We start from the raw sequence: 24,829 nt of genomic DNA on the forward strand, positions 1-24,829 counted from the left end.
CCAAGTGGGATAGGTGGGTGGCCACCAACATCCACCTGGATCATTCCTCCCCCCTTAGGAAGCAATGGTCCCCATTGCATTGAGTTCCTCCATCTGTTGAATTTGGTCCCTAGTGAGCTATTCTACAATCTCGGATGTGTCCAGTAATGGTGGGAAGCATGGTCGAGAGTAGTACACATTGAACACTTGGTGCAGGCGAAGGAATGGAGGAATGTTGTGCTCCAAAGAATTATTTCCCAAAGCCTTGGTAATGGTGTTAGGACCATGTCGACGTGGTCGGAGCTTCTGATGGGTTCTTGTAAGGCGTTCTTTCTGCAGATGCAACTAGAATTTGTTGCCCACCTGAAGCTTGTGTGGTACCCCTGTGGGTGAGGAGAAGTTGTTCCCATGTTCTATCATGGCAGTATTCCTTTGTTGTTGCTGCTGCATGGAGGAACCCTTCACGAAGGTCATGGATGTGGTGATGATTTTCCCCTTACTTTAGGAGTGAACCAGACAGAAATTGAATTTCCTAGTCTGGGAGATGAGCTTGCTGCCTTTCTTAGCAGTGATCAAAGAGGTGGCGGTAGGTGGGGCTACCTCCGGTATACTGTATAATGAATTACACAAAGAAATAATGATAGTACGAGGCCTTGACTCATACACAGCATGTCGCCTCCACAAGTATGGCTGACCTAATAATACATCACAAACATCCAGAGGTGTAACATCACATAATATCTAGTCTGTGAAGAGCTTGATGCTATAAGGAAGGCGGCACTGCTGACGAACTTTGAGATCTCGTCCTTCAAGAAGCCACCGGATATTGTATAGTTGCGGGTGTGGTGTAGTCAGGAGGCCCAACCGCTTCATGACCTCTGCAGAAATGAGGTTCTTTTGGCTGATACTGCTGACAATGAATTGCAACGGTGAACCCTTCACCCACATTTGTGAGTGGAAAAGACATTCCCCCTCCTCTGGATCTTTGGGCTCATTCTTCTAGATCTTGCAGTGGCAACAGTGACGCTGGGCTCTACATCAATTATCTGCTTCCCTTTTCCATTCCCCTTGTCAGGTTTTGACTCAGGGTCAAAACATGCATCTGATTCTGAAGCCTTCAACTCGACCACCAGTGATTGCTTGGTCCGACACTCACTTGTGTTATGAGTGGGACTCTTGTGGAACTCACACCACTTTCCTGTGTCCTTCTTCGACTTCATGGTGTTGTTCTTTTCTTACAGCTTCAACGGGTTTTCTTGGGTCACCCCGCCTTGGCTTTGTCCTTTGGTCTTCAAATTTGTAGATCCAAAGTCTCGCTTCTTCTGTTTGAACTTTTGCTCGATTTTGACAGTGTATCGGTACACCGTGCCAAGCGAATAGATGTTCAGGAACTCCATCTCTTCCTGGATGTATCTGTGTAGGTAGCCACGGTATTTGAGTACCAGATGTAGCTCAGAATCTTTGATACCCAACTGTGTACGAAGGGTATGAAAATTGTTTATGAAATCCGGCACATCTTGGTCCCTTCCCTACCGCAGTGTGGTCCATTTGATGTATTTGTCCTCATAGCTTTTGACAGGATAGTACTGCTCCTTGATGGCATCCCGGAATGAATACCAAGTGGGTACGGATGAAAATAGTGAGCCCGTACTTTCATTATTCTACTTGCAGTAGGTTTCCCACCAGTCCTTGACCTAGGGGGCTACTTTGAGAAGAGCGAAAACAATTTTCTCCCCACTCGAAAATTCATGAACAGAAAAATACGCTTCTAGCAGATTTAACCATTTATCTACAGCATCTGCATCTATCGACCCTCAAATATGGGAATTTCAAAATTAACTTGTACCTTAAAGGGCGTGGCATTTCCAGAGTAGCTACTGGAAGCCGATGCGTCGCCTCCGGGTAGCCGCTGAAGGATCTGTGCAAAGCTATCCATCATCGCATTCCTTTGCTACTCCAGGGCTTCTTCAAGCAATATTTTGATAAGATCTCTTGCCCCCTCGTCTTTATTTTCATCCGCCATGGGAGGTCGTCGGGATTTGCTAGGCTGGTCATGCAAAGGTTCGACTAGTTCAAGCCCTAACTCCTTATATCCCGACCTTGTTAAGGACATGCAAAGAAAAACAGATAAAAAGCAGACCGCTCTGATACCACTGATCCGGATTTAAACAGGAATGCAATAAATTATAGAGATAACCATAAACATAGAGATGTAGTGGAAATAATACTTCATTTCATTAATGTAAAATACTGAAATATGCTTACCAACAGCAATGGAAATAAACCAGCTAGGGCGATGGTAGCTTATCTCTGAGAAGAGATGTGGCGGATACATGCCTTTGAACTGTGTTACAATGAGGCTCAAAGGCCTATTTATTGTTGAGAAACAATGGAAAACCCTTAACATCCCAAAACCTAACCCTAGAAGATGAAACGCCAAATTGTGGGCCCCATTTGGGTAAATTGGTACATCAATTTCCTGGGGTCATAACTTTGGCATACGATCTTCGTTTGACACGTACAATAGCTCGTTAGAAAGATCTATCCAAGAACTATAACTTTGGGAAGAGAAACATCAATCCATAGACCCATGTTGCTCCCAGATTTCCCAAAAAACGTCATTTAGGGCCTCAAAACGACTCCGGAAGTTCAGGACCCGAAAAACTGCTAAAAATAGTAAACTGTGCTACAATTTAGGAAACTGAAAAACTGAAAGAGACAGTTGTGGGGGTCCAAGTGGGATAGGTGGGTGGCCACCAGCATCCACCTGGATCATTCCTCCCCACTTAGGAAGCAATGGTCCCCATTGTGATGAGTTCCTCCATCTGTTGAACTTGGTCCCTGGTGAGATGTTTTGCAATCTCGAATGTGTCCAATAATGGTGGGAAGCATGGTCAAGAGTAGTACACATTGAACACTTAGTGCAGGTGAAGGAATGGAGGAATGTTGTGCTCCAAATAATTATTTCCCAAAGCCTTGGTAATGGTGTAAGGACCATGTCGACGTGGTCGAAGCTTCTCATGGGTTCTTGTAAGGCATTCTTTCTGCAGATGCAACCATACTTTGTTGCCCACCTGAAGCTTGTGTGATACCCCTATGGATGAGGAGAAGTTGTTCCTATGTTCTGTCATGGCCGTATTCCTTTGTTGTTGCTGCTACATGGAGGAACCCTTCGCGGGGGTCATGGATGTGGTGACGATCTTCCCCTTACTTTGGGAGTGAACCAAACAGAAAATGAATTTCCTAGTCTGGGAGATGAGCTTGCTGCCTTTCTTAGCAGTGATCAAAGAGGTGGCAGTAGGTGGGGCTACCTCCGGTATCCTATATAATGAATTACACAAAGAAATAATGACAACATGAGGCCTTGACTCATACACAGCATGTCGCCTCCACAAGTATGGTTGGCCTAATAATACATCACAGACATCCAGAGGTGTAACATCACATAATACCTCATTTGTGAAGGGCTTGATGTTGTAGGGAAGGCGGCACTGCTGACGAACTTTGAGATCTCGTCCTTCATGAAGCCACCCAATGTTGTACAGCTACGAGTGTGGTGTAGTCGGGAGGCCCAACCACTTCACGACCTCTGCTAAAATGAGGTTCTTTTGGATACCACTGTCGACAATGAATTATAGTGGCAAACCCTTCACCCACATCTGTGAGTGGAAAAGACATTCCCCCTCCTCTGGATCTTCGAGCTCATTCTTCTGGATCTTGGCGGTGGCAACAGTGATGCTAGGCTCCGCATCAATGATCTTCTTCCCTTTACCATTCTGCTTATCGGGTTTTGACTTAGGGTCGGAACATGCATCTGATTCTGAAGCCTTCAACTCAGCCACCAGTGACTGCTTGGTCCGACACTCACTTGTGTTATGAGTGGCACTCTTGTGGAACTCACACCACTTTCCTGTGTCCTTCTTCGACTTCGTGGTGTTGTTCTTTTCTTACGGCTTCGACAGGTTGTCTTGGGTCACCCCACCTTGGCTTTGTCCTTTGGTCTTCAGATTTGTAGATCAAAAGTCTCGCTTCTTCTGTTTGAACTTTTGCTCGATTTTGACAGCGTATCGGTACACTGTGCCGAGCGAGGAGATGTTCAGGAACTCCATCTCTTCCTAGATGTGTCTGTGTAGGCAGCTGCGGTATTTTAGTACCAGATGCAACTCAGAATCTTTGATACCCAACTGTGTACGAAGGGTATGAAAAATGTTTGTGAACTCTGGCACATCTTGGTCCCTTCCCTGTCGTAGTGTGGTCCATTTGATGTATTTGTCCTCATAGCTTTTGACAGGGTAGTACTGCTCCTTGATGGCATCCCAGAATGAATCCCAAGTGGGTGCAGCTGAAAATAATGAGCCCGTACTTTAATTCTTCTGCTCGCAGTAGGTTTCCCACCAGTCCTTGACGTGGGGGGTTGCTTTGAGAAGAGTGAAAAGAATTTTCTCCCAACTCGAAAATTCATGAACAAAAAAATACCCTTCTATCATATTTAACCATTTATCTACGGCATCTGCATCTATCTAACCCTCGAATATGGGTATTTCAAAATTAACTTGTACCTTAAAGGGCGTAGCATTTCTAGAGTAGCCACTGGAAGCTGATGTGTCGCCTCTGGGTAGCCGCAGAAGGATCTGTGCAAAGTTATCCATCATCACGTTCCTTTTCCGCTTGAGGGCTTCTTCAAGCAAGATTTTGATAGGATCTCCTGCCCCCTCGTCTTTCTTTTCATCCACCATGGGTGGCCGTTGGGATTTGCGAGGCTAGTCTTGCAAAGGTTCGACCAGTTCAAGCCCTAACTCTAGATATCCCGACCTCGTTGGGGACGTGCAAAGAAAAACAGAGAAAAAGAAGACCACTCTAATACCACTGATTTGGATTTAAATAAGAATGCAATAAATTATAGAGATAACCATAAACATAGAGATGCAGCGGAAATAATACTTCATTTCATTAATGTAAAATACTGAAAAATTCTTACAAACAGCAATAGAAATAAACTAGCTAGGGTGATGGTAGCTTATCTCTGAGAAGAGATGTGGCGGCTACATGCCTCTGAACTGTTTTACAATGAGGCTCGAAGGCCTATTTATTGTTGAGAAACAATGGAAAACCCTTAACATCCCAAAACCTAACCCTAGAAGATGAAACGCCAAATTGTGGGCCCCGTTTGGGTAAATTGGTACATCAATTTCTTGGGGGCGTAACTTTGGCATACGATCTCCGTTTGACGTGTAAAATAGATTGTTAGAAAGATCTATCTGAGAAATATAACTTTGGTAAGAGAAACATCAATCCATGGACCCATGTTGTTCCCATATTTCCCAAAAAAATGTCAGTTAGGGCCTCAAAACAACTCCGGAAGTTCAGGACCCGACAAACTGCTAAAAATAGTAAATTGTGCTACAATTTAGGAAACTGAAAAACTGAAAGAGACAGTTGTAGGGGTCCAAGTGGGATAGGTAGGTGGCCACCAACATCCACCTAGATCAAAGGATCCAGTAACATGGATACTGCAAATGGAGGAATATTTTGATTTTCATAATGTGCATCACACACAAAAGGTACGCATTGTAACTTGATATTTAGAACCCCATTAGTTTGTATGGTATCAATGGATTTGTTCTCATAAATCACTTGTCACTTGGTCAATTTTTACAAAGGAAATGATAACACATTATGAGGATTAAAAGATAAACACCTTCTTTAGCCAATTGATAAATCTCCAACAAAAGGGTTCAATGGCAGAGTGTTATGAAACCAGCTCACAAAAACATGGAAAAGATAGAACAACGACTTAAAAATCAACCTCTTCGAGGGGGAAACCTCCTTTACATTACAAAAATGAACAATTCTTCCATGATACAAATTACAATACCTCCTTTCTATATATAGGAGTTTAAGGGGTCATAATATAATCAAAGTTGACATAACAATAATAATGTAAGGACACAACAATAACAATAGTGGGCTTCTATGGGGAACAATAATAACAATATGGGGACTACATGGGCACAACAATATAATAAGGGGGTTGCACTAATAACAATAAGGGGTTAAACTAGTAGTATAGGGACCTAACATGCCCCTCTCCTTCAAAAAGTGTTGTCCTCAATGCTTGAGTAGTTTTGGATGCTTTTGTATAAAATTATCATCCTCCCATGTGGAATCTTCAGCAGGTAAATTCTTCCACTTGATGAGATACTCCGACATTGATCGATTTCGTAGTTTTCGAGTTCTTGTTTTCATGACTACTTTAGGTTTCAATATGATTTTTCCTTCCTCGTCAAGTTCCAACAATATTGTTTGAACTAGGAGCTTCTCACCTATAACCTTCTTTAAGCATGAAACATGGAAAACTGGGTGCACTCGGGAAGATGCAAGAAGCTCCAATTTGTATGCCATAGTACCAATCTTTTGTAACACCTTGTACAGACCATAATACTTTGGCGATAATTTATTATCCTTCTTAGCTTGCTTGAGGGACATTTGTTTGTATGGTTGTAGTCGTAGAAATATCCAGTCACCTACATCAAAACTTCTTTCGCTGCAATGTTGATATGCATGTTGTTTCATTCTATTCTGCGCCAAATTCAAGTTATCCTTTAAGAGTTTGAAAACTTGTTGTTGATGCACGATTTGATCCTCCACTGCTTGAACCTTAGAATTTTCTTTTACAAATGATGTGATGGACAATGGATGATATCCATAAAATGCCATAAATGGGGTCATTTTTGTTGCAGTATGGAAGGAAGTGTTATACCACCATTCAGCCATAGGAAACTACTTGACCCATTGTGTCTGTTTATCAGATTCAAAGAAACGGAGATATCCTTTCGAACATTTTCTCACTATCACAGTTTTCCCATCAGATTCAAGATGATAATATGAGAGCTATGAGCTAATTGAGTACCCAAATATTCCACCTCTTGTAATCCAAAGAAACAATTGGAGCTTTTTGCATATAATTGTTTCTCCTCCAATAGTTTGAGCACCCTGTCAACATGTTGAACATGATCCTTCAGGGACTTGATGTAGATTAGTATATTATCAAAAAATACTAACACAAATTTTCTAAGGGTCTGAAAATGGAATTCGTCAAACCTTGAAATGTAGAGGGTGCATTGGTAAGGCCAAAAGGCATGACCAAAAATTCATAATGACCCTCATGAGTTATAAATGTTGTTTTTGGAATGTATTCAATCTTCATTCTGATTTGATGATATCCTGAACAAAGATCCAACTTGGTAAAGTAAATTGCTCCATGTAATTCATCCAATAATTAATCAATGACAAGAATGGGAAATTTATCTTTAATAGTAAGCTTCTTGAGCTCCCTATAATCTAGACACATGCGCTATGATCCATCCTTCTTGTGTACTGATACCACTAGAGCAGAGAAAGAACTTTGACTAGGTTGAATTATACCAACCTCTAGCATTTCTGCAACCATATGTTAGATTTCACTCTTTTGGGCATATGGATATCTATAAGGCTTGATGTTTGGGGGAACACTTCCTGGAATCAAATGAATAGCATGATCATGATCACAAATAGGTGGAAGGCCTTTGGGAGTCTCAAATACCTTGGAATGATTGTCCATAACTTTTTGGAGATCTGGAGAAATAGATGATTTCGATGTGGGTACCTCTAGTGAACATAATTGTGCAATTTTTCCCTGTTGTTCTTTCTTTAGAAGCTTTGTCATCCTATTAGATCTAATTATCTTTCCCAGTTTCCCTACGATACCCCTTAATTAAACCTCCTTTCCTTCCTAAAAAAAATTCAAGAAAAGTTCTTGAAAATTAAAAGCTATCGTACCTAAAGATTGTATCCATTGAACTCCTAGTACAACATCTATACCACCCATTGGAATGGAAATCATTGGAATATTCAAGACATATTCTCCTTTGGATAGGTTGATATTATGGCACTTTCCAAATCAATTTATGGTTCCTCCATTTGCAACAATTACTTGACACTCTGGTGCTGGATATAGGAAGCAATTCAATTCCTTAGCTATCTTACAATGAATAAAATTATGGGTACTACCCAAATCAATCAACATTGTTACCTGTTTCTTCTTGATATACCCTTCTATCCTGAGAGTTTGAGGAGTGGTAATTACTATCAATGCAATACAAGATATGCTCAGATTCATTTCTTCTTTCTCTGAGATTGGTTCCTGGTGTATATCCTCATTTCTTGTTCCTTTTCTTGCTCCTGTTCCCCATCTACATAAATTAATTTCTTCTCAGCACACTTATGACCTTTACTGTATTTTCTATCACAACTGTAACAAAGTCCTTTCGTTCTTTTTTCTTCCAATTGTTATGGTCTCAACCTTGTAGGTGGTGAAAGGCTAGGAGCAACAACACTTCCATCTTTATAGTTATGAGTGGTAGGCTTTCTTGTTGCCATAATTTTGCTTTCAATTTTTCTTGCCAACCTGTATGCCTTCTCCAATGAATTAGGTTCCCAAAGGTGAACCTCATGTTGAATGATATCCTTTAAAATCCATATGAAGAAATCGATCCTCTGCTTCTCTGGAATATCATTTAACCTTATATTGAATTTTTGGAAGTCCTCAATGTGCTTTGTCATTGAACGCTTTTTTTGAGATTTATCAATTGGCTAAAGAAGGCGTTGCTCTGTGTATCCCCATAATGTGTTATCATTTCCTCCATGAAAATTGACCAGGTGACGTGTTTTATGATAACAAAGCCCTTTATACCATAAAAAATGATTCGGTTATAAATATAAAGATGCAATACGTACCTTTTGTAACAGTTGCACATCATGTAGATCAAAATATTTCTCCATATGTAGTATCCATGTTATGGAACCCTTGCCATCAAACTTCCTCATATCGATATTTGGAATAAGGTTGGTCTTAAATCCAACATTAGATTCTATGAAATCATGATTAAAATTTATTTTTTTCTCATCATGAGTTTCCTCTACTACCTTTTCATCATTAGGATGCCTTTCTTGTAGCAGCCTTGTCCCACCTTCCTTCAAACCTTCCATGTCTTTCTTCAAATGTTCCATGCCTTTCTTCAAATCTGTTTCCCTACCATTGATATTAGCTTCCATGGTGCATATAAAACTATTTATCTTAGCTTCGATCGCATTCTTCAAATCCTCCATCCAATTTTGCTTACCAGGTGTTTCTATTTTCTTGATTCGAGTCATTCTTTTTCTTTCTTTTATCAAAATGATCTTGAATCTATTGTATCTCTGAAATTTTGGATCTCCAAGTTCTAAAATTGTGAACTGCAGTAGCCCTCTGCGTCCTCTTTCTGATGACGCTAGTCTGATAGAAATTGGATTCTCCAAGAAAGATTTATGCTCAATCTCCCAAGATGACCTGCTTATATGATTTTTCAGTAGAGCAAACTTGTACAAAGTGCCATGATTTACAATTTCGACCGTCGAATCTGAAAACAATACACAGCAATGTACATTTTGTTCTCTTTCTGTAACTTCTTACTAAATTTCTATCTAATGCTCAAAGAGAAAGTTATGACGATTTTCCCAAGGTCACATGTTTGAAATGTAATTCAGGAGCCTGCAGAAACCCTAAATTTCTTGCACCATATCTCCTAAAATATAGAAAAAAAAAATCTTAAATTCGGGCTCGAGCATCACCACGATTGCATCTCAACTGGGTTTTACTTTTGGAGTCTGAAACTTCGTAGACAAAAAATTAGAGCGAAAATTCCGCGATGACCTGTTTGAGATGGAATTATCGAGCTCGCAGAAACCCTAACTTCCTCAAATCATATCTCTGAAAATATATCAAGACAAGATTTGAAATTTGGACTCGACATTCAAACCAATTTTAGCTCAAATGGGTTTTTGTTTTAGCTTCTGAAACTTCGTAGAAAAAAATTTAAAGCGAAAATTCCACAATAACCTTTTTGGAGCAGCGAAACCCTAGAATCCAAAGCTTTGATACCAAATGTTATGAAACCAGCTCACAAAAATATAGAAAAGATAGGTCAACGACTTAAAAATCAACCTCTTCGAGGGGGAAACCTACTTTACATTACATAAACGAACAATTCTTCCATGATACAAATGACAATACCTCCTTTCTATAGATAGGAGTCTAAGGGGTCATAATATAATCAAAGCTAACATAACAATAATAATGTAAGGGCACAACAATAACAATAGTGGACTTCTATGGGGCACAATAATAACAATATGGGGACTACATGGGCACAACAATATAATAAGGGGGTTGCACTAATAACAATAAGGGGTTAAACTAGTAGTATAGGGACCTAACACAAAGCACATTCAAGACTTCCAAAAATTGAATATGAGGGTAAATGATATTCCAGAGGAGCATAGGATTGATTTCTTCATAGAGACTTTAAAGGATAACATCCAATATGAAGTTTTCCTTTGGGAACCTGATTCATTGGAGAAGGAATTTAGGTTGGCATGAAAAATTGAAAGAAAAATTATGGCAACAAGGAAGCCTACCACTCACAACAAGGAAGCCTACCACTCACAACTATAAAGATGGAAGTATTGTTGCTCCCAACCTTCCACAACCTACAAGGTTGACACCACAACAATTGGAAGAAAAAAGAACGAAAGGGCTTTGTTACAGTTGTGATAGAAAATACACTAAAGGTCATGAGTGTGCTGAGAATAAATTAATTTACATAGATTGTGAAGAGGATGAAGAAAAGGAATATGAAACGTCAAAAGAAGAGGATATACACTAGGAACCAACCCCAGAGAAAGAAGAAATGAGTCCGAACATATCTTGTAATGCATTAGCAGGAATTACCACTCCTGAGATTCTCAAGATAGAAGGACATATTGAGAAGAAAATGGTAATAGTGTTGATTGATTCAGGTAGTACCCATAATTTTATTCATTGTAAGATAGCCAAGGAACTGAATGGCTTCCTATATCCAGCACCAGAGTGTCAAGTGATGGTTGCAAATGGAGTAACCGTAAATTACTTTGGAAAGCACCATAATATCAAGATATACATGGGATAATATCTATTGAATAGTCCAATTCTTTCCATTCCAATGGGTGGTGTTGATGTTGTACTAGGAGTCCAATGGTCACAATCTTTGGGTACGATAGCTTTTTTCTCAAGAAATTTTCTTGAATTCTTTTTGGGAAGGAAAGGAAGTTGAATTAAAGCGTATCATAAGGAAACCATGAAAGATAATCAACTCTAATGGCATGAAAAATCTTCTAAAGAAATAACAATGGGGCATAATTTCACAATTCTGTTCACTAGATGTTCAAACATCGAAATCATCTATTTCTCCAGATCTCCAAAAAGTTTTGGACAATCATTCTAAGGTTCAAGCAGTGGAAGATCACATCAAGCATCAATAACAAGTTCTTCCACTCTTAAAGGATAACCTCACTTTGGCACAAAATAGAATAAAACAACAAGCATATCTACATTGCAACAAAAGAAGTTTTTATGTAGGTGACTGGGTATTTTTATGACTACAACCATACAAACAAATGTCCCTCAAGCAAGCTAAGAAGGATAATAAATAATCACCAAAGTATTATGGTCATTACAAGGTGTTGCAAAATATTGGTAATATGACATACAAATTGGAGCTTCCTGCATCTTCCCGAGTGAACCCAGTTTTCCATGTTTCATGCTTAAAGAAGGCTATAGGTGATAAGCTCGCAATTCAAACAATATTTCCAAAACATGACGAGGAAGGAAAAATCATATTGGAACCTGTAGTAGTCATGGAAAAAGGAACTCAACAGCTACAAAATTGATAAATTTCAAAGTATCTCATCAAGTGGAAGAACTTACCAGCTGAAGATTCCACATGGGAGGATGAGAATTTTATACAGAATCATCCATAACTACTCAAGCATTGAGGACAACATTTTTTTGAAGGAGAGGGGCATGTTAGGTCCCTATACTAGTGTATTCCCTCATTGTTATTGTCAGTGTAGCCCCCTTATTGTTATTAGTGTGCCCATGTAGTCCCCATATTGTTATTATTGCGCCCCATAGAAGCCCACTATTGTTATTGTTGTTCCCTTACATTATTATTGTTATGTTTGATCTGATTATATTGTGACCCCTTAGACTCCTATATATACAAAGGATCTTTTGTCATTTGAATCATACAATAACTGTTCATTTGTGTAATGTAAAGGAGGTTTCCCCCTCGAATAGGCTAATTTTGAAGTCATTGATCTATCTCTTCTTTTCTTTTGTGAGTTGGTTGCATATTTTGTGAGCTATGATATTTTTATTCTTGACATCTTTCTTCTAGCTCTCTGAGTTGAGTTCTCAATGTAATTTTCAATACTTCTCCTATGTGTGACCATCATTGTTGTAGTGCTTGCATCAATTGTTGGGATATTTTCACTAGTGTACTACAACTATTGTCTTTTTGTACTTTCCATTTTTCCATTTCCTCTTGCCTTCTTTGGAAGTTTCTTGGTGTTTCTTCTGCTTTGAACCAATAGACTTCCTTTTCTTCTAACATGTGCTTTCCAAGTATTGTACTTGTAGACATGCCTCATCCATTTTGGTTTATTTGCATATGTAGATGGTGTGTAGGCCCCCCATATACTTTAGGAATACATCTTGGTTCTCGAGAGAGATACGCAAAATTAACGCAATCTTAGTAAATTATGTGGTGTTCTCCTATACACTCCAACCCTTTCTCTACCTAAAGTAATTCCATTTGATCCACTAGCCATATTCATACCCAATACAGTCTAAATAGGACATTGTGAGAGTTTTGAAACCCTCCCACTTAGTCATGGGGGGATCCCCCTCCAACCTTATGGTTTTTTTATCATTTTCCCATTAGGTCAAGGCCTGCCCTTCTAGTTTAAAATGTTAGAATGATATTTTATATTCTTCCTCTATGTGGTGAATGCTAAAATAAACCTATAACTATTGAAACTAATGATTTAATTTCAAAGTGTTTATCTCATATTGATATGGCTTAATTTCAACCTTTACTTCCATCTTAAACAACAACTATGAATGGTTTATTGAAGTTGAACTAAGTTGTTCTTTTTTGGGTTCTCCCTTAGACTCCTTTGGTTCTTCTCAATCCCTCAATTTTTCCTTTGATCTAACCTTTGATTTGGAACCTCCATCATCTATAATTCCAATATTTATTGTCAAATCCACCTTTAATGAGGTTCATATTACAACTTATATATGTGACCTACTTTTCTAGTGTTGTGAATCTCTCCTTTATTGGATCTCGAGCGCTATTAAAAAATTCATCAACAATGGTTTGGGTTTTATGAATTTCTACTTAAATTTATCAATATCCCTTGAAACTCTCCATAACATGCCTAAAGAAACCTACTCTGATACCAATATGATCTAAAAATTTCTATGGAGATTCCACTGGATATTTTGTTACAACATATGTGATAAATATTTACTAAAATCTATAAATATATACTACGAGGATTAATTTTACCTTAGAATTTATGGATTTATTAAATTACTTTTTCAGCTTATGCATGCAATATATAAAATGCATAAAATAGATAACAAATCAAAAATTTACTTACAAAACCAAAATAACACAAGATATGACTTGGGAAACCCTTTCAAGAGAAAATCCATTTGGAAGGTGAAGCTACCTTTTTCTATCTTTCTCTAAATGGAAATGGTGAAAATGTAGAGAAGTGGGACATGTGGCCTCTATGATACTAAAAAAAATAAACCCTCTCTATTTTTCCCTCTCTCTATCCACTCTTAGCTACTCTACTCAACTATGGAAAAGAATGCACTAAAATAGAATCAAACTCGTTTTCCTTCTAGTGGACCACTTATAACGCATCCCAATAGCCAACTATGAGTTAACTTTGACACATTCAACCCCCAATATGAGTTATAGCTCTACTCTTCTATATAATTCTTCTTCATTGTCATGTTACTAGCCCATTCTCCATGAGTAATGGAGCTGACATGCCATACTCTTGAACCGTGGTGGACAAAACAAGAATGTCAAGTTATGAATGGCTTAAATTTTTCATACAAACTCCATTTTAGGTCTTTATTGCACCAATAAAAAGGAATATAAGTGTGAATAGAAATAGGGGGTTTTATACAAAGGGGAGTTTTTAGACCCTAAAAAAATTCATTCAATTCTTCAAACTACCTTTGAAATGTTTTAAACCCAAATTCACTAAACTAGGACCCATTGGTAAAAATGACCTTGTGAGTTGATTCCTCCATTTTTTCCATTCTAAAAGCATCAAAATGGATGAAAAATAATATAATTATACAATCCATAATAGATATCATACTAGTTTTGGATCCAATGGGATACTTTTTGCGTTAAGCGATTTTTTTTAGGCCTATGGTAAACCTTGTTACAATGTGAAATCTATAGAATATATTCTTGCAGTGAAAGTGAAGGGTGAGTAGTTCAAAGATAGACAAAAATTCATTACGAAAAAATTTGAGTTATGAAGGTTCTAATGGAATATATGTTGGTGGACAAGGATCAATGGATCATTGTGGATTGGAGTACTACACCAAAAAGGATGTCAATGGAATATTGGACCAAGTTGGATAATAAGGAAAATAGCATAATATGGTTATGTCTCTTATATTCATCATTACTTAATGTTTCAGGAGAAGTTACAACAAAGGCATTATGGAACAAGTTAGGGACTTTATATCAATTTGAGTCCCTAGTGAACAACTTTTTCCTACAAAAAAGGATGTATAAAATAAGGATCAAGGATGAAGACTCAGTGACAAAGCATCTGAATTCCTTCAATATTGTGGTAAGTCAAAAATTATATGTTGATATTAAGATTTCATATGAAGATAAGTTCATCAATTTGTTGTGTTTTTTACCAGAGTCATGGGATGGTTTGGTTGTTTCCATAGGTAGTAGTGAAACTACTTTCAGTTTTGATGATATAATCTCATCCTTTTTATCATAGGATGTTGGGTCCCTATAATACTAGTGATTACCCCATTACTATTGTAGTTATACCCCCTATTTATATTGTTGTGCCCCTATTACCCCCATATTGTTATTTTTGTGACCCATAGAATCCCTCTATTGTTATTTTTGTGGCTTTATATTATTATTGTTAGGTCGGCTGGATTATATTGTGACTCCTTAGACTCCTATATATAGAAAGGAGGTTTTGTCATTTGTATCATCCAAGAATTGTTCATTTATGTAATGTAAAGGAGGTTGTCCCCTCGAAGAGGCTGAATTCTAAGGCGTGGATCTCTCTTTTCTATCTTTTTGTGAGCTGGTTTCATAACATTTGGTATCAGAGCTTTGGATTCTAGGGTTTCGCTGCTCCAAACAGGTCATCGTGGAATTTTTGCTATAACTATTTTTTTGTGACGTTTCAGAAGTCGCAAAAAAAACCCATTTGAGAATAAATCTCGCTGAACCTTGGGTCCGAATTTCAGAGCTTTTTGCGCGATATTTGCGGAGATATGATCTCAGAAAGTTGGTCTTTTTGCAGACTCCTGAATTACATTCAAAACAGGTGACCTGGGGAAAATCGTCATAACTTTCTCTCTGGGGATCGGATTGAAATTTCGTAAGAAGGTACAGAAAGAGGATGGACTGTAGTTTTTTGTATGTGTGTTTCAGATTCAAAGGTTGAAACGGGGACTCGTGGCACGTCGTACAAGTTCACTCTACTGAACCAGTCTAAAAGCAAGTCACTGTGGGAGATTTCACATAACTCTTCCTTGGAGAATCCAATTTGGCTCAGACTTGTGGCATTGGAAAGAGGACGCAGAAGGCTACTACAGGTAGCAATTTCAGAATTGGAAGATCCGAAATTACAGAGATACATCAGATTCAATATCAGGCTTCTATAAAGTGAAAAAAGGTGTGTAGTTTTTTTTTTAATTTTTGTGTAAGCTTGGTTTAACGGAATTCAAAGGGCATAGTAAAACATTATTATCGGTAACTGATGCCCCGAGGAAAGAAAATGCAAACACCTAGTAAGGAACCTGAAAGCTCTAGCATGACTCATGAAGAAGAGGAAGAAATGCTACATGATATATCAAAATTACAAGAACAAGTGCAACAAATGTCACGCTCACAAAAGCTAACAGAAGCTAAGATAAGTGGCGTGGAATCTAAGATAAATGGCATGGAATCTAAGGTAAATGGAGTGGAATCTAAGATAAAGGGCATGGAAGCTAATATGGATGGCATGGAAGCTAAGGTGAATGGCATGGACGCTAAAATTGATGGCATGGATGATAAGATGGATGAATTGAAGAAGTTGCTACAAGAAAGGGTCACTAATGGTGAAAAGGTAGTAAAGGAAACTCATGATGAGAAAAAAAGAAATGTTAATCATGATTCCATAGACTCTAATGTTGGATCGAAGACTCACCATGTTCCAAAAATCGATATGAGGAAGTTTGATGGCAAGGATCCCGCCACATGGATATTACAGATGGAGCAATTCTTCGATCTCAATAATGTGCAAAACACACAAAAGGTACGTATGGCAACTTTATATTTGGAACCAAATCAGTTTGTATGGTATCAATGGCTTTGTTCTCGTAAACAATTTATCACTTGGGCAATTTTTACGGAAGAATTGATAGCACATTATGAGGATACAAAAAGCAACACTTTTTTTAGCCAATTGATAAGTCTCAAACAAAAGGGTTCAATAATGGAGCACATTGAGGAGTTCCAAAAATTGAACATAAGGGTAAAAGATATTCCAGAGGAGCATAGGATTGATGTGTTCATAGGGTCTTTAAAGGATAATATCCAACATGATGTGCGCCTTTGGGAACCTGATTCATTAGAGAAGGCATTCAGGTTAGCAAGAAAAATGGAAAGCAAAATTATGGCAACTAGGAAGCATACCATTCACAACTATAAAGACGGAAGTGTTGTTGCCCATAGTCTTCCACAACCTACAAGGTTGACACCACAACAATTGGAAGAAAAAAGAGCAAAAGGGCTTTGTTACAATTGTGATAGCAAATACACAAAAGGTCATAAGTGTGCTGAGAAGAAATTATTCTACATAGATTGTGAAGAGGAAGAAGAAAAGGAGCAAGAAAGGTCAAAAGAAGAGGATATATTCCAGGAACAAAGCCTAGATGAAGAACAAATAAATCCGACCATATCTTGTAATGCATTGGCGGGAATTACCACTCCTCAAACCATCAAGATAGAAGGACAAATCAAGAAGAAAAAGGTAATAGTGTTGATTGATTCAGGAAGCACCCACAATTTTATTCATTGTAGGGTAGCAAAAGAATTGAATTGCTTCCTATATCCAGCACCAGAGTGTCAAGTGATGATTGCAAATGGAGGAACAATAAATTGTTCTGGAAAGTGCCATAATATCAAGCTATCCATGGGAGAATATGTATTGACTAGCCCAATGCTTTCCATTCCAATGGGAGGTGCTGATGTTGTACTAGGAGTCCAATGGCTACAATCCTTGGGTACAATAGCTTTTAATTTTCAAGAACTTTTCATGAAATTTTCTGTGGAAGGAAAGGAAGTTGAATTAAGGGGTATTGCAGGGAAACCAGGAAAGATAATCAGCTCTAATGGCATGACAAAGCTTCTAAAAAAGGAGCAAAGAGGTGTAATTGCACAATTATGTTCGCTAGATGTTTCCACATTGGAATCATCTATTTCTCCAGATCTCCAAAAAGTCTTGGACAATCATTCCAAGGTATTTGAGACTCCCAAAGGTCTCCCACCTATGCGTGATCATGATCATGCTATTCATCTGATTCCAGGAAGTGTTCCTCCAAACATCAGGCCGTACAGATATCCCTATGTCCAAAAAAGTGAAATTGAACGTATGGTTGCAGAAATGCTAGAGGCTGGTATAATTCAACCGAGTCAAAGTTCTTTCTCAGCTCCAGTAGTATTGGTGCACAAGAAGGATGGATCATGGCGCATGTGTCCAGATTATAGGGAGCTCAACAAGCTCACTATTAAAGATAAGTTCCCCATTCCTGTTATTGATGAATTACTGGATGAATTGCATGGATCAATTTACTTCACCAAGTTGGATCTTCGTTCGGGATATCATCAAATCAGAATGAAGATTGAAGACATTCCGAAAATAGCATTTAGAACTCATGAGGGTCATTATGAATTTTTGGTCATGCCTTTTGGCCTTACCAATGCACCTTCAACATTTCAAGGTTTGATGAATTCAATTTTCAAACCATTCCTTAGAAAATTTGTGTTAGTATTTTTTGATGATATACTAATCTACAGCAAGTCTTGGAAGGATCATGTTGAACATGTTGACAGGGTGCTACAACTATTGGAGGAGAAACAATTATATGCAAAAAGATCCAAATGTTTCTTTGGAGTCCAGGAGGTGGAATATTTGGGTCATATTGTATCTCATGAAGGAGTTAAGGTAGACCCTAGCAAAATTAAAGCCATTAAGGAATGGAAAATCCCCACATCCATAAAGCATCTGCGAGGATTTCTTGGGTTGACAGGGTATTATCGCAAGTTTGTTAAGAATTATGGGAGAATAGCAGCACCTCTAACAACATTATTGAAGAAAGATTCATTTTCATGGACTCCGGAAGCAACAAAGGCCTTTGAACATCTTAAAGAGGCAATGTGCCAAGCACCGGTCTTAGCTACACCGGACTTCACAAAAACCTTTATTGTGGAATGTGATGCTTCAGGAAATGGAATTGGTGCTGTTCTAATGCAAGATGAAAGACCCATTGCTTTTGAAAGTCGTCCAATCAAGGGAAAGTTTTTAAGCAAAGCTATTTATGAGAAGGAAATGTTGGCAATACTCCATGCACTTAAGAAATGGCGACCCTACCTAATGGGAAGACACTTCAAGGTAAAAACGGATCATGATAGCCTTAAATACTTTTTAGAACAAAGATTATCCTCTGAAGAGCAACAAAAGTGGGTCACAAAGATGTTGGGTTATGACTTTGAAATCATCTACAAAAAAGGGAAGCAAAATGTGGTGGCAGATGCACTCTCAAGAAAGGATGAGGATGTGGAAGCATTGTTGTGTGCCATTTCTATTATCCAACCAGATTGGATAAACGAAGCAAGGGAGGAATGGAAGAATGATGAAGAAGTGTGGGCACTTATTCGAAAGCTACAACAAGATTCCAGTACTTCTGATACATTTAGCTGGAAAAATGATTCGTTATGGTACAAAGATCGCTTATACCTCTGTAAGAATTCCCAGCTAAAACAAAAGATTCTTATGGAATTGCACACTTCTCCCTTAGGAGGGCACTCAGGATTTTTAAAAACTTACCACAGGGTTAAGAAGGAATTTTTTTGGGATGGCCTTAAATCAGATATTCAAAAGTTTGTGGCGGAATGTTTGGTTTGCCAGCAAAATAAAGTTGAAACAATTAAGACACCGGGTCTATTACAACCTTTATCCATTCCAAGCCAACGTTGGGAGGAGGTTTCAATGGATTTTATCACAGGTTTACCCAAGTCTGAGGGAAAGAGTGTCATCATGGTGGTAGTTGACAGACTTACCAAGTATGCACACTTTTGTGCATTATCACATCCATTTAAAGCCAGTACAGTTTCTACTGCATTTATGGAAACAGTTCAAAAGCTACATGGAAACCCAAAGATTATTGTAAGTGACAGAGATCCCATTTTCACTGGAAATTTTTGGACAGAATTATTTTCTTGTCTTGGTACTCAGTTAGCTCATAGCTCATCTTATCATCCTCAATCTGATGGGCAAACTGAGATAGTAAACAAATGTTTGGAAGGATATCTTCGTTGCTTTGTATCTGATAAACAGACACAATGGGTCAAATGGTTGCCTCTGGCTGAATGGTGGTATAACACTTCCTTCCATACAGCAACAAAAATGACCCCATTTATGGCACTTTATGGGTATCAACCACCATCCATCACATCATATTTAAGAGAAAATTCTAAGGTTCAGGCAGTGGAACATCACATCGAACATCAACAACAAGTCCTCCAACTCTTAAAGGATAACCTCGTGTTGGCACAAAATAGAATGAAACAACAGGCAGATCAACATCGCAGTGAAAGAAGTTTTGATGTAGGTGATTGGGTATTCCTACGGCTACAACCATATAAGCAAATGTCCCTAAAGCAAGCTAAGAAGGATAATAAATTATCACCAAAGTATTATGGTCCGTACAAGGTGTTGCAAAAGATTGGTACTATGGCATACAAATTGGAGCTTCCTGCAGCTTCTCGATTGCACCCAGTTTTCCATGTTTCATGTTTAAAGAAGGTTATAGGTGACAAGCTCCCAATTCAAACAATATTGCCAGAACTTGACGAGGAAGGAAAAATTATATTGGAACCGGAAGCAGTCACAGAAACAAGAACTCGACAGCTACGAAATCGATCAATTTCAGAGTATCTTATCAAGTGGAAGAACTTATCCGCTGAAGATTCCACATGGGAGGATGAGAATTTTATGCAGAAGTATCCAGAACTACTCAAGCGTTGAGGACAACACTTTTTTGAAGGAGAGGGGCATGTTGGGTCCCTATAATACTAGTGATTACCCCATTACTATTGTAGTTATACCCCTTATTTATATTGTTGTGCCCCTATTACCCCCATATTGTTATTTCTGTGCCCCATAGAATCCCTCTATTGTTATTTTTGTGGCTTTATATTATTATTGTTAGGTCGGCTGGATTATATTGTGACTCCTTAGACTCCTATATATAGAAAGGAGGTTTTGTCATTTGTATCATCCAAGAATTGTTCATTTATGTAATGTAAAGGAGGTTGCCCCCTCGAAGAGGCTGAATTCTAAGGCGTGGATCTCTCTTTTCTATCTTTTTGTGAGCTGGTTTCATAACATAGGAGATGAAACTAAAAAACATGAAAAGTTAGAATAGATATGCCTTGTCTATAACAGGATGATCCCTGAATAGAAATAGAAATAAGTCCTCAAATATGAGATCTAAATCTGGAGGAAGATATAAATCTCCATGAAAATTCATAAAGGTATGTTGGAGTTGTGGAAAAGAAGGGAATTACAAGAAAGGCTATAGATCCAAAATTTCAGAGAATGGGAGGGGATCCAATGAAACTCCTTCTAAAGAAGAAAAAACCTCCTCAAATGAAGAATGTGTCATATAATTGTCTTCTTCAAGTTCATATGTAGATCATGATGCATGGTTATTCAACTCAAGATCATCCTTTCATGTAGCTCCTAATATGGAGTGATTTTGTAAGTACAAAAGATACGATGGTGGTGTTGTTTTCCTAAGAGATGTCTTGATGGAAAATATCATAGGATGAGTAAGACTCAAGTTAAATCTCATGGTTATAAGGATTAGAAGACTACCTGGTGTTCTACACATCCCAGTATTAGCCAACAATTTGAGTTTCATAAGCAAGATGAGTGATGTAGGTGTAAAAAAAATGTTTGAAAGGGATACTTGCAGGATAGTTCGAGGAGAAATGGTATTGTTGAAGGGAGTCTATATTGGAACTTTGTATAAGCTCCTATGAAGACTTATTAGTGATGGATGCAACAATTATGTTGTTCCTAATAATGGATTTCAAGAAGGAAAAATTCCTATAGTCTCTAGAGAAAATACTATGTTGTGGCATTAAAGATTGGGACATACTGGAGAGAAGTGAATTTGAGTGCCAAATGGTAATGATATGGTAGAAGGTATGTCTAATTTCCTCTAGATTTTGAATATTGTGGACATTGTTTATATTGGAAGCCGAATAGGCTAATATTCTCCTCTCGTGAAACAAGGGCAGGGGGAAAATTATAGGTGGTGCGCAATGACATGCTTGGGCTAATGTTGGTTCCATCACTAGGTAAATATATGCACTATATCTCATTTATAAATGACTTCTCAAAGAATACATGGATTTATTTTCTCAAGAAGAAATCTAAAATATTTAACAAATTCAAATATTTTAAGGATCTTGGTAAAAATCATATAGAGAAGAAATTAAGGTGTTGAGGACAGATAATGGTGGAGAATTTTGCAGGACAAAATTAAAATAATTCTATAAGAAGTGTGATATAACAATGTAGAAGACTACTCCTTACATGTCTTAGTATAATGGAGTTATAGAAAGGATGAACATGACATTAATAGAGAAAGAATGGAGCATGCTCAATGGTGTCGAGTTAGGATAAGAATTCTGGGCAGAGGTAGTGGATAATGTGTGTTACCTAGTAAATATATCACCCCCATCATTGTTGGATGTTAGGACTCCACATAAGAAATGTGTTGGTAAGAAGCCTTTCTCAAACATCTTAGCGTATTTATTTGTGATTCCTATGTTCACATGTCGAAGGCGAATAGGAGTAAGTTGGATGAGAAAGTTGAAAAGTGTAACTTTATTGGATATAAATATGGTATGAAATTTTATAAGCTTTGGAACCCAAAAACTAAGAAGGTTGTATATAGTCAGGATGTGGTATTTAGATAATCAAAGATGTTATCAAAGAGAAAATCCTATGAATGGAGAAAGAACCAAAGAAGATAGAGTTTGAATTAAAGGACGATGAATAAAACTCTACAGAAATATAGGAATCAAAAGAAGAAGAACCACATACTCTAGTATTAAGGAGATCAACTTGGGAAAGAAGGCAGCCATAAAGGTATACTCCACCTAACTTCGATTTGAATTTTTCCTTCTTTATTACTGATAATGATCATAGAACTGTTAAAGAGGAAGTAAATTTAGAGGATGGAAAAATCTGGAAAAAGGTCATGGATGAAGGAATGGTAGCCTTAGACAAAAATAAGGATTAGGATCCAATGGAGTTGTTGAATGAAAGAAATCTCACTGTCATAAAATTGGTGTTTAAATAAAGTTTGAATGCAGTGGGCAGAGTGGATAAATACAAATATCGATTAGTAGCAAAAGGTTATTCCCATGTAGAGGGAATTGACTTTGGTGAGATAGTTTTCTTGAGAAATCTAGGGCATTAGCATTAGGTTATTTATCTACTATTAGTGACTACTTGCGAATGATTTTTCCTTGTTTATATTAGGATCTTATTTAAGTTAGTCCTTAGTGTTATTCTTCATCAAACAGCAACCAATTCATGAACATAAAAGACAAGAGACACATCATGTATGAAATGAGCCAAGGCCAAAACCTCTCACTCTTTGACAGGAAAACACGCACAAATTCTTCTTATAGAGATTCCAATTTACGAATACCAAGACCAAGACACATGACCTAGTAGCCTCTCCAAGATCAAGACACAAGTTCTCTTGACATTCAACCTTCTCCTTCACTCCTCTTCCACTTCGATCTTCTTCATATCTATACCTTCTTCATGAGATAGTATCGATACTTTGCCACATGCTATTGATCTTATTCCAAGATCATCACTATGGTATAGCACCAAGACAGTGAAGGGATGCCACTGTGATATCACAAAAATCTGTCCAAGATTTTGTCCTTCAATCCGAAATATGACCTCTGAAATTACACCGAAAAAGAGAAAGACCCTTCTTGTACTTATGCCAAACTATGATTATTGTAGTCTTCACCGAATTTACTCCTTGTTGTACCAAGACAGAGTTAACTTTCACCTTTGTCACTGTAATCCAAACTTTTTGTTCTTCTTTGTCATTGTGATGCATCAATCCAAACTCAGAAAAAGGATCTGAACTTCTGTTGACTGAGATTAGTCTTCTTCATCTCTTCGTTGTCCCTTTCATCGAACCTGTCTTTTGTGCTACCCATCCGAAAAACTCAGAGAAATGTGACCGAAATTCTGTCCCTTTGAACTCAGTCGAGGTTTCTATTTATATTGGTTTGTTCGTCATATATAAGCCAACATGAGATAGTGAACCGGTGTGTCTCCATAATAAGAAGTCGACATGAGTTAGTTGTTGTGACTTGAAGCTGACATGAAGTGAAGAGGATTGTGCTTGTCTTTGGAGGGCCTTCTAGACATTTAATTGACTCATATACATTTTACACATGCTCAAGCAGAGCTCTCCATACATTACATTAATTCTTTGACCTTAATGACAAATCCTACAGCTTTCAATAGGAGTCATATAAAATAAAATTCACTTGCTCATGAAGCCCATGAAGCAAGTCTTATAAAAATAATTGTATTTTCTTCTCTACATCATTTACAAAAGTCACAATTACATGTCATTATGAAGACCGAATCTAGTTAAACTTTTCAATACTCCCTCTTAACTAGGGAGGTATTCATAATGGTACTTGTTCATTCTCAATTTGAAGAATTTATCATAAGAAGAATTGGATTGGTAACCCATTTGTTTAGCATCATATCTGTTAGATTCCTATACCAATAGGAGTCATAATTTTGAATCACTAAGTTCAAACCTTGTAATATTGTACATACCTTTGCTTTTTGCAAATGTTTTCCATATTAAAAAAATAAAAAATGTAAAGAGGGTATGTCCTAAAAAAAAATCAAAGGACAAAAAAAATGAAAGAGGGCAAAAAATGGAGATATATGAACCCCAAAAAACAAAATATACCATGAAAGCGTGCAAGTCAAAATGCTACTACTATTTACTTTTATGCATAATAATGATTATTTGCAGCCTGTTATTCATGTCACAATCCATGGTAATCAAAGTATTTAATCTTGATTATACCATGCTTTGAATTTTATGTTTATAGTTAGAGAATAAAATCTGACAAAACAGTTTAATCTTGGGAGATCATTAGATAGGTAGAGAAAATAAAAGGAGATCATCAGTTTAATCTGAGCCCTTGGATGATATAAGGTTAGAATTATATAGTCTACTTTGTAAAAGAAAAGGATTGATAAGGGTTTGCTAGCCTAAATGCACCCAAATAAAATGAAGAAAAAATGGTAGGGTGAG

Source organism: Pinus tabuliformis, chromosome 4_1 (assembly GCF_031772625.1).
Source record: "Pinus tabuliformis cultivar Carrire ecotype Pingquan chromosome 4_1, CPIR1, whole genome shotgun sequence".
Lineage (NCBI taxonomy): Eukaryota > Viridiplantae > Streptophyta > Pinopsida > Pinales > Pinaceae > Pinus > Pinus tabuliformis.